Genomic DNA, 12,483 nt, shown 5'->3' with positions numbered 1-12,483 from the left:
AACTTGATGCCTTGGTAGAATGGGGATATTGAATTGGAGCCCTGAATCTTAAGGAGAAGAAATATCTGGCCCCTTCCGCTTGCAGGATACCAGTGATTTACACTTTGCCTAAAATTCATAAAAGTGAAATCACTCCACCTGCTCGCCCGATTGTTAATGGGATTGGATCCATCTCAGCTAGATTAGGAGAATACCTTGACAAATTTCTCCAACCGAGTGTACGGGACACTAGGGCGTACCTTAAAGATACAGCTGATTTACTACAATCTCTAAAAAGAGTGTGCATCAAACCAGAAACAGAAATCTTTTTGATAACGGCAGATGTGGCATCGTTGTACACCATCATACAACATGAAAATGCCGAAATTGCATTGAACTGGGCACTCAGCAAGAGAGAAGATATTCCTCATATTCAGAAGAAATTCTTGGGGCAGGTCCTAGAGTTTTGTATGTCACACAATTACTTTTGGTTCGATGGCTCTTTTTTCTCCCAGCAGGTTGGCGTGGCAATGGGGGCAAAATTTGCCCCCAGCCTGGCCAACCTGTTTATGGCGGAGTGGGAAGACAGACATATTTTTTTGAACCGTAGACCTCAACTAGTTTTTTATCGAAGATTCATCGATGACATTCTATTTATATGGGAAGGATCAGAAAATGGAGAACTACAGTTTTTGGAAGAGCTTAATGATAATACTAATAACATCAAGTTAGAACATGTGATCAGCAACTATTCGGTCAATTTTTTGGATGTAACCATACAGAAAGAAGCAGAGAGTTTGAAAACTAAAGTATTTTTCAAGCCAACTAACTGTAATAGTTACCTTTCAATTAACAGTGGGCATCACCCTGCCTGGATCAGGAATATTCCCAAGGGACAATTTCTTAGGGTTCGACGGAACTGTACAGAAGATAAAGATTACTTCATACAGGCGGAGATGTTGAAATCTAAATTTGTTCAGAAAGGATATGAAGAGCCAGAGATGAATGCAATGATCCAAGAAGTTGCTGGTATCCCTAGAGATCAGTGCTTTAAGAAAATGGATAAGCCAGCTAGTAGTAATCAACACCAGTGGGGGTTCCTAACAGGGTTCCATGCCCAATACAGAGAAATAGAGTCAATTTTTAGAAATCATTGGCATATTTTGGGAAAAGATACACTGTGCTGGCATATTACCTAGTCAACCACGGTTCATTTATAGAAGGGCACCAAACTTTTGGGGATAAGGTTGTCCGCAAAATTCTAGATCCGCCGGATCAACAAATCTTAAAAATAGATTTTAATGGTTTTAAAATACATAACAGAGGAAAACAACAGGTCACAGGAAGTGATGGGAGCACTTTTGATATAAAGGAATTCATTACCTGCAATCCCTCTTATGTTGTGTATCTGATATGGTGCCCCTGTGGGTTATTATATGTAGGGAGGACAAAAAGACTCCTGAGAATACGCGTGGCTGAACACTTAGCAAATATTAAGAAAGGATTTGACTATCATAGTGTTTCAGTACACTTTAAAGAGAAACATAATAAAGATACTTCCCTTGCCCAGTTCTGCGGCATAGATTGCGTTCACCCTTCTTGGAGAGGTTCAAACAGGGTGAGAGACCTGTCACAATGTGAAACGCAGTGGATCTTTCTTTTAAAAAGCCATTTCCCTAGGGGTCTCAATATAGAACTGGACGTGAATTGTTTTATCAGCAATGCGGAATTTATGATATGTTTTTACTAAGGTTTAAAATTAAAAGATTCCAGTGAGGGAATAATGTTATATGAAAAGAAGGATTATGGACAGGAAGTTGATTGTGATATACGTTTATACATGGGTGCCAGGCAACTGGGGAACTTATCATGATCAGGAACAATTCCTGACTATATGACTTTCTGATCTGTGTATGTTTAGACACTAGGGGCCAGATTCACGAATATCTACGGCGGCGTAACATATCCCCTTTACGTTACGCCGCCGCAAGTTTTCGGCGTAAGTGCTTGATTCACAAAGCACTTGCCTGTAAACTTGCGGCGGCGTAGCGTAAAGCCATTCGGCGCAAGCCCGCCTAATTCAAATGGGGCTTGTACCATTTAAATTAGGTGTGTTCCCGCGCCGAACTTTCTGCGCATGCTCCGTTAGGAAATTTCCCGCCATGCTTTGCGCGAAATTACGGCGCCCCGACGTGTTTTTCGAACGGCGACGTGCGTAACGTACTTTCGTATTCCCGGACGTCTTACGCAAAAAAATAATATTTTAAATTCGACGCGGGAATGACAGCCATACTTTAACACGGATGGTGTAATTTTACACCATCTAAATAGCACTCTTAACTTTATGACGGGAAAAACCGACTAGCGACGAAGTAAGAGATTGCGACGAACGCGCGTATCTTCGTGGATTGCCGTAATCAGCTAATTTGCATACCCGACGCTGGAAAACGACGCAAACTCCACCCAGCGGCTGCCGGAAAATTACACCTAAGATCCGAAGGCGTACGAAGTCGTACGCCTGTCGGATCTTAGCCAAAAGCCGTGGTATCTTTGTTTGTGAATGACAAATAAAGATACGACAAATTTGAAAGTACGCCGGACTATCAGCAGATACTCCGGCGTACTTTTTCTGTGAATCTGGCCCTAAGGGTCACCCACTTGGTGTAACATACATATATCATTACATATATACGCTACATATATAATTTTAGCTTTTTATATTTTGGCATATTTTTATACATTTTATATGACAAATGATACATAGTTTCCTTAAATATTTTTAGTTAGAATTATGACTATAATGATGTTTAACCATTCAAATGCTCCATATGTTAGAATAGGTGCATTTTGTACATTGTTTTTTGGATTTGATATTATTTACTTAATGAATGAATGTGATTGAGGTGACACGTGGTCACGGGGACACCCGATAAGCCGATTAGCAGCTTTAGAACTAGGTCACTTTAAGAAACTTAAGAAGGCACCTTTGGACACGTGTTGGTGTTTGCTGCTGCTACAGTATTGTTTCAAGTGAAGAATATGGACTGTCCTAATCATCAATTTTATTTTGAGTGTAATTTTTTGTATTGTTCTTATATGTTTATTGTGCTGCACTGCTTTTCTACCATTTACTTCAAGTTTAACACCATTTAGTTCTGTGTGCGTTACTGCCAGTTTAACACCATAATATTTTGTGGGCGTTACTGACCACTTAATGCCATATAGTTCTGTGTGCATTTCTGCCAGTTTAACTCCATGTAGTTCTGTGTGCGTTACTTCCATTTTAACACCATATCGTTTTTTGTGCATTACTGTCAGTTTAACGCCATATAATTTTGTGCATTACTGCAAGTTTAACGCCATTTACTTTTGTGTGTGTTACAGCAAATTTATTGGCATATAGTTCAGTGCATCACTGTACGTTTGGTGCATTATATTGCAGTATATTATAGTGTATCTGTGGAGTGTGTCTGTGTAGTGTGAGTACTCAAATTAAAGTGCACCAAACACCACTTTACATTGATTAAATTGCATCTATGTAAGGATTTCCACTTCTTCTTTACATTTGCTTATAAGCACCGCTCTCCCTCCCTCCCAATAATATCTGGGAGGACAACAAGGAGAGACAGACGTTCCCTTGGCACTATAAGTGGGCCAGCAACACATTTTTCCACAGGCAAAGGTCGTGGACGTGGAGATGGTGGACTGGCTTACTAAACCTTGCTCATCCTCCTCATCCTCTGTCATGCAAGCAGAGACAAGTGTGAAGTCCCATACAGTAGGTGAACCCGATTTTGTGTCAATCTCGCTCTCTTTCTCGGCGAGATTGAGCACCTACGAGCCCCATCGCGGGAGCCAGCGCCAAGCTGGCTTGCCGCGATGGAGACAGAGCCGTCATAGAAGCGACGGGAGATCCGACTTGGATTCCCGCCAATTCTACACGTGTGCGGTGTTTGTTATGAATCCTGAGGGGGAAGTCCCCGCCGGATTTTAAATAAAAATCCGGCATGGGTCCCCCCCTCAGGAGCATACCGGGCCCTTAGGTCTGTTATGGGTTGTAAGGAGAGCCCCCCTACGCCGAAAAAAACGGCGTAGGGGGTCCCCCTACGATCCATACCAGACCCGTATCCAAAGCACGCTACCCGGCCAGCCAGGAAGGGAGTGGGGACGAGCGAGCGCCCCCCCCCCCTCCTGAGCCGTACCAGGCTGCATGCCCTCAACATGGTGGGGGTTGGGTGCTCTGGGGCAGGGGGGCGCACTGAAGGAGACCCCCCCGGATAGCGGAGAAGACCCGTCGGGATAGCGGAAGAAGAAGAGCCCCGCCGAAGACGCCGGAGGAAACCCGCCGGGGGGGTGGGGGCTTTTTTAAAAGCCACCCCCCCCCCCGGCGGTGGAAGAGAACCATACGGCGGCCCCCACCCACCCGAAGACGTCAAAGAAGAAGCCCCCCCTGGTAAAAGAGCTAATAAAGAAGACAGGGGGCGGCCTCCGGAGCAGACTAATAAAATATTTTAATACACTGTGTGGTTTATTTGTGTTTTTACCACTTTTCTTGCAGGTGAATGGGTAGGGGTACGATGTACCCCATACTCATTCACTTAGGGTGGGGGGCCGGTATCTGGGGGGCCCCTTATTAAAGGGGGCTCCCAGATTCCGATAAGCCTCCCGCCCGCATACCCCGACAACCAACGGCCAGGGTTGTCGGGAAGGGGCCCTGTCCTCATCAACATGGGGACAGGGTGCTCTGAGGTGGGGGGGCCCGCAGTGCGCCCCCCTGCCCCAGAGCACCCAACCCCCCCATGTTGAGGGCATGCAGCCTGGTACGGCTCAGGAGGGGGGGGCGCTCGCTCATCCCCACTCCCTTCCTGGCTGGCCGGGTAGCGTGCTTTGGATACGGGTCTGGTATGGATCGTAGGGGGACCCCCTACGCCGTTTTTTTCGGCGTAGGGGGGCTCTCCTTACAACCCATAACAGACCTAAGGGCCCGGTATGCTCCTGAGAGGGGGACCCATGCCGTATTTTTATTTAAAATCCGGCGGGGACTTCCCCCTCAGGATTCATAACAAACGCCGCACACGTGTAGAATTGGCGGGAATCCAAGTCGGATCTCCCGTCGCTTCTATGATGCGCTTGCTGGGATGTGCTGTCACTATTCCAGTGAGTGCAAGATGTCGGCGAGATCTCGGCACCATGTCGCCGAGTATCAGCGCGACGCTGTCGTGCTAAAAGCACAATATCACAAACACCTGTAGGTGGTTCGTACCAAAACAGCTGGAGCCAAGAATGGTGATGTGCCATAATGGCTCAAACCTTCTGTCCATCCTTAGACAGGGAAAGCTTCCTAAATATGTACCCAAGAGGGTTGCAAGATGTGCTAAAGCTGGCCAAAAGAATCTGTAGCCATTTCAAGCGGTCATACACAGCTAGTGCTCGGTTGGCTGAAATTTAGCGGGAAATTCACCTTAACCACTTAACGCCCGCCGCACGCCTATTTACGTCCACAGAATGGCACGTACAGGCAGATGGGCGTATATATAAGTCCCTGCATTCTAGTGGGTGGGGGGTCCGATCGGGACCCCCTCCGCTGCGTGCGGCGGGCGGCTTACCTCGGGGAGCGATCCGGGACGACGGCGCGGCTATTCGTTTATAGCCGCTCCGTCGCGATCGCTCCCCGGAGCTGAAGAACGGGGAGAGCCGTATGTAAACACGGCTTCCCCGTGCTTCACTGTGGCGGCGTATCGATCGAGTGATCCCTTTTATAGGGAGACTCGATCGATGACGTCAGTCCTACAGCCACACCCCCCTACAGTTGTAAACACGCACTAGGTGAACCCTAACTCCTACAGCGCCCCCTGTGGTTAACTCCCAAACTGCAACTGTCATTTTCACAATAAACAATGCAATTTAAATGCATTTTTTGCTGTGAAAATGACAATGGTCCCAAAAATGTGTCAAAATTTTCCGAAGTGTCCGCCATAATGTCGCAGTCACGAAAAAAATCGCTGATCGCCGCCAATAGTAGTAAAATTTTTTTTTTTTATAAAAATGCAATAAAACTGTCCCCTATTTTGTAAACGCTATAAGTTTTGCGCAAACCAATCGATAAACACTTATTGCGATTTATTTAACAAAAATAGGTAGAAGAATACGTATCGGCCTAAACTGAGGAAAAAAATTATTTTTATATATGTTTTTGGGGGATATTTATTATAGCAAAAAGTAAAAAATATTGCATTTTTTTCAAAATTGCAGCTCTATTTTTGTTTATAGCGCAAAAAATAAAAACCGCAGAGGTGATCAAATACCACTAAAAGAAAGCTCTATTTGTGGGGAAAAAAGGATGCCAATTTTGTTTGGGAGCCACGTCGCACGACCGCGCAATTGTCTGTTAAAGCGACGCAGTGCCGAATCGCAAAACCTGGCCTGGGCATTTAGCTGCCTAAAGGTCCGGGGCTTAAGTGGTTAAAGTAAACTGCCTGATTTGTGACATGCCCACCAGGTGGAACTCAACTTTGTCAATGCTGCAGTGGCTATGCATGCAGCAGAGGGCCGTCAATGAGTACCTGTGCGAATAAAGCACGACGGATGGCTGAGGCCGCATCAGCTTTTTTTTAGCCATGCCAATGGCTGATCATTAAGGATGCATGCACTGTATTGTCACCATTTGAGGAGGCCACAAGGATGATGAGCCGTAACAGTGCATGCATCAGTGACATAATCCCTGTTGTGTTCCTGCTGAAGCAGACACTGGAGGCAGAGCAGCAGTAGGAAAAGGAGGACTTCCTTTACTCTCAAGGCCCATTTTATCCAGACATTCCTATGTCACAGAACACACAGGGGAAGAGAGAGGAGGAGGATGAGGAGGAGGATTCTGGCACTTTCTTAGGCTTCAAAGAAGAGAAAGACATCCGTCAATCTGTAAGCGATGAGTTTCCAACCCCAGGACCCTTGGGAGTAGTACATGGCTGGAAGGAGGAAGCTCCAGATGCTATCATCCTGAGTGACCCGAGGAGTCTGCTTTTTTTTAAGCCTCTGCAAATTTGAGGCGCATGGGCAACCTAATGCCCAGGCCTGTCAGCTTCCACATCCCATTGGCAGCGTCTGCATCAAATGGTGGATGATTACCTGGGGCTAAAATAGAGATGGAGAGCTTTCCAGCTGACGATCCACTGACTTACTGGGTCATAAAAATAGACCACTGGCCAGAACTTGCCCAGTATTCTACTGAGTTATTGGGCTTCCCTGCATCCAGCGTGCTTTCAGAACAGGCATTCAGTGCTGCAGAAGGTTTTGTTACTGATCATAGAACGTGTAGCGCCTGTGTACTTTCAGTCCAGGTGCTATGTTAAATTTAGAGGGGGGTGAGGGAGTTACTTAGCTCTCATCTGGTTGATTCATGTAAATTGGGTTTCTGCCAGGCTGGGCTGTCCTGTGGTTTCATACTGTGTTCCAGAGATACCTTTACATCTCTGGGTGACAGGTGGCACCAGAGGGGTCCAGGCTGTGGCACCTTCCTGCCAGCAGCCAATCAGAGGAGTTTCTCCCTCGTGGGGCATGCTGGGGGAGGGTACTTCTAGGGCAGATTCCATCTTGGGTGGTTGTTCCTGGTTCCGGGTGCAGAATCCACCTTCAGGGTGTGCGCACATCACGGGCCCCTGGCGATATGGCCTACCAGGCCGGGGCGCACGTGCTACGCGGAGTTCTCGGTTCTGGGCCCTCATGGCCCGGAGCTACTGAAGCTGTGGATGGGCCCCAGTGATCTACTGGGTCCCCACATTCTGAGAGGAAGATCCCAAGCGAGTTGTGCTGTTCGATGGGGAGGCAGTCTGAGGTGAGCCTGGAGGCAGGCGATCCAGCAGGGCCTAGACAATCCATCGGGCATCGGGCACTGGACACTGGAAAGTTGTACGTTGCAACTTGCCAGTCAGTGACCCAAAATTAAGAAGGCTACCTGAGGGAGATTCAGGAAAATTTGCATTTATTAAAAAGGAATTCGCTCTTTCATCTACGTTCCAGAGCACGAGCCCGTGGCAGAGGTTCTACTCCTATTTCTATTTGAGCCAAGTCTGTGGCAGAGACTTGTTCCTTCTCAAGTGTTCCGCTCTGGCTGGAGTGGCAACGAGGGGTTAGTGTCCTATTGGAAGCAGAAATTGTTTCCGCCATCCATAGGCCTGAATCTGCAAGTTCTCCTTTCACCAACCTATCTCTATTTACCTCAAGTTAATTGTTTGCCGTGTTGGGCAAAAATAAAAGCACAGAAAACTACACCCTGCTGTTTGGACATTCCGTCATTGCTCTTATCATCACCCCTAGACACATCACAGAGGCAACATAACCTGCCATCCAAATCTAACCAGCGTCTCCTGCGGGGGTAGCGCTACAAATGCATCTGTCCACAGACTCCATGGACCATTTGATTTTTATAAAAATGTATAAAGAATCAGCCCTGGATTACCAGCTATGAAGCCCCTGATGCCGATGTCACTGATTAAGTCTTTTTGGATGTGGAATCTCTGCAGGACTTCAAGGCTGCCTAGCTTTGAGGGTGTTAAATCATTTTATCTGAAAGAATGTTTTTGGTATAGGTTTCATGGGCACAATTAACACCTAAAGACCAATTTTTTAGTACCCGTTTCATTTTTTATTCCTGTTTTATTTTGCTTTCATCAAGAGCACCTCTATAGGGTTATGATGGGAAGGCACCCCCGACACCCAAAGAGTCATTTTCTGCACCTGTTTGACAGGTGCATATCATTGCAATTTTTTACAGCAAGGCCAATTCTTACTTTCATCAAGAGTACCTCTATAGCAGGGATATGCAATTAGCGGCCCTCCAGCTGTTGCAGAACTACACATCCCATGAGCCATAGCAGGACTTTGACAGCCACAAGCATGACACCCAGAGGCAGAGGCATGATGGGACTTGTAGTTTTGCAACAGCTGGAGGTCCGCTAATTGCATATCCTGGCTCTATAGGATTACGTGGGAAGGCTCCACGGACACCCAAAGACACATTTTTACACACCCGTTACTTCTATCCAAAGTCAAAGTGACACCAGAATGTATCCAAAAAATCTCTAATCTTGTTCCCAGTGCACTACATTGTGGCCTCATTATACACACTGGCTCCCCAGCTGTTGATGAGCAAAATAAAGGCAGCTTGCAGGGAAATTAAATGTTTTGGGCTTTATAAATGCAATTATTGCTGTAGCAGATTCTAGACATTGTACAGATCTGCCACTTTACAAGTAGAATAAGGGGACCCCCAAGGCACTATATTGGAAGGAATTTTTTCATTTTTATGCTTTCACTTTAAAAATCAAAAAAACACTGCTCATTTAAAAATAAAGTTTTTCACAAACTTTTGCTTTATTGATACATGCCCCCCAGTGCAGGACCCAGACCCCTATAACCATTGTATGCCCAATTACTTGCATATAAGCCTTCAAAATGGGGTTCGGTATTCGGGGTCCGAACTTTTGCGGTGTTCGAAAGTTCTGGTGCGAACTGAACAGGGGTCCATTCGGCCCATCCCTATAAGGCTGTAACATAACAAAATGTGAAAAAAGTGAAGCGCTGTGAATACTTTCTGTGTGCACATTATATTACTTCAGGGTTCAGAACAGTCTCCCTAGCAATGCCTACATCTGCGTTTCTCTCCAGAAGAATCACGTATAATCTTTGTTCAGGCATTATCTAGGGCTAGCATCTTCATCCTGAACTGAAATGCTAGCTCAGAGATGACACAGTTTTGCAAAGGTCTAGCACAGAGAACCCCCTTGATGCAGCTCCTCACCTTATGACTAGCTACAAAGTTAGAAGGTTGCAGTCTGACCACTGGAGAAGGGGAGACTGAGGAGAAAATGATTTCTCTTGCTTGCAGAAAACTGATGACATCATATCAGCCTAGGCAATTTCACTGATTGGATCTATAGAACAGTTTTTTTTTCTTTTAATTGTACTGTAGCTGCACAATATGACTTGTCAAGAATGTATTAAGGCAAAATACTTCTGTAACCTGGTTATAAAACAAGCAAAGACTATGATAGTCTACCCCCTCCTCTTTACTGTTTCTGTTCACTTTAGTTACTGACTCAGTAGATTGGTTTTGACAAGACAGTACTGCATGACTAGGCATCTTTAAGACATACTTAGTAGTTCTATTATTCCTGGAAAAAAAGGATGCAGCACTCAGCTGACCAATGATTCTCCTGTTCCGTGCAGTAATATTCTACATCACTGATGCTTATTTGGAAAATGTGTTACTCAATAAGCCATTTCATTCGCTGAAAATTCAATTATCCCCTACGAAAAAAGAAACCTGCCAGCACATGTACTGATTTCAACCTCATCTGTTCACCTCGCTTTACACTTCAATGAGCAGGGGAGAATAAATCAGATTAGTATTTGTGGATGCCTTAGGCACTTTTCCCAAACACAGTGAACCATAGAAGTTGTGAAGCAAACAGCGATATGAAGTGTTGTGGTGTCTGTGTGTTTACTTTTTACTAACCTAAAATAAATAGCTGTGAGATGTATTCATACATTCTGATTGGAAAGAATTTTAGTTTCTTTCCAGGCATGTTTTGCATGATTTTTTTTTTTAACTGTGTGAATAGAATCTGTTTTTATATATATTTATAGATGTATTTGCACATTATCAGCCCATTACAATAAATACTACCACAATGCTTTAAAGTTATCAACATATTAAATCCATTTGAAGTCACAGAAATATATATTCAGTCAGGTTGACATTGTACTTCTAACAATCTTCATTTCCATAGTCATAACTCCACTTTCCTATTACACCGGTTATAAAGGGCAAGGAGTCCTAAATGTTTTTACTTAAAAGGCCAGCTCATTGCCCTTCAGGCTAATGATGGTAGACTGTGGCCAAAAAAATGGCAAGTGCATCAGTGGTCACCATGAGTAAACAGTTTCTATGGTCAGTGGAAAGAGGAATAGTGTCCTGTCCTTTTCATCAGTGTGAATTATCATGGACAGTACTCAATTGTTCTTGTATCAGTGATTGAAATAGTGCTTGATCTTTTGTATCAGAAGAATGTCACTGTAATTTTACAAACAGGGACACCAGCATACAAAGAGAAGGCATGCAGGTTCTTCTCGCTGTGGGGACCTAAGGCCTAGCATGTAAAAGGCAGGTAGTGGGCTATATTCAGCCTTTTGGCAATAGATTAAGGACCAGTGATGTAGGATGTCTAAATAAGACTGCGATGGTTATTAAACACTAGATACAAGGGGAGCTGCGGTGGCTCAACGCGATTGGCACTGCACTGACAAGCCATTCACCTCTGCAGCTAGGGGTTCGGATCCCGGTCTCAGCTACATGTGAATTGAGTTTGGTGGTCTCAGCCCGGCTCCCGGTGGGTGTGCTATGCGAGGTAAGCCTGCGCTTAGTACGCCCAACCCCCTCCCACAAAAACCACCACACTTACACGCACTCGAAATTGGGTTAACATGCACGCACTTTGACCACGCGGTCTCTAAAAAGAGAGGCGAAGGACTAACGGGGCTGGTTGAGCGGGCTAGATCCTCTCACTCCCTTATAGGGAGTCCCTCTGCCCCGTTGGGCTTCAAAGCGGAGCAGGTAGGGCGGGCTGTGTGGGAGGACCCGCTCACGCACCCGCCATTGCCACCCGGGGCATGGAGAAAGGTTGCAGATTGCCTCTGGGGGAGGCCTGCCTACTCCCAACTCCTGCAGTCCGGCTCCTCTCTCGAGTACATGCACAAAATACACTTTAAAAATAAATAAATAGATAAACACTAGATACACTCGGTAATCATTAATTAGTAACAAACTTAGTCTGACACACCCCTGCTCTACAACACAAATCTGTTTGAGAGCACTTGTGATGAGGGGTGTTGCTGCAACTTAGCTATGCAAGCATAGAGCACTGAAGAAGGAGCAACAACATTTTTCCTGAAAGTAAAAGTATTTAAGCAAAATCATTCACAAATCATAACATGTGGGGGTGCAGGACTCATAGATTAAAAAGGTTTGAGACCAACTGTACTCAAACCACATGGACTGAATCAGCAACACATCCCTGAGGTAATAGCATACAAAAAGGAAAAAAGAATTGGGACTTTATAAGTGCTGAAACCTCCTCTTTGAATAATTATCCGTACAACATCATACATAAAAAAAAAAAAAAAAAAAGATTTTATTCCATAAAAAAAACGTGTCTCTTATAGATAGTAGACATCCCTTAAAAACATGAAAAAATTATCGCAACTCATTGTAATACCAAAAGCCCCCCCAGACATAGTAGTTTCCCACCCGGGGAAAGATGTAATTTGTACTCGTATAAAGAGATCACCCTATGCACAAGGCAATATATCACATGAGGGAAGAAAAACACAGCTCGGTGTGTTTCGCCTTGTTGGCTTCTTCAGGGGCATGGACAGGGATGATACATGGGAGTTGCTGAAAGACAAATAGATACACATGATATACATCCAAAATATATCCAAAATACA

This window comes from Rana temporaria, chromosome 7 (genome assembly GCF_905171775.1).
Source record: "Rana temporaria chromosome 7, aRanTem1.1, whole genome shotgun sequence".
Taxonomy (NCBI): Eukaryota; Metazoa; Chordata; class Amphibia; order Anura; family Ranidae; genus Rana; species Rana temporaria.
Note: the sequence above shows the minus strand (reverse complement) of the source record.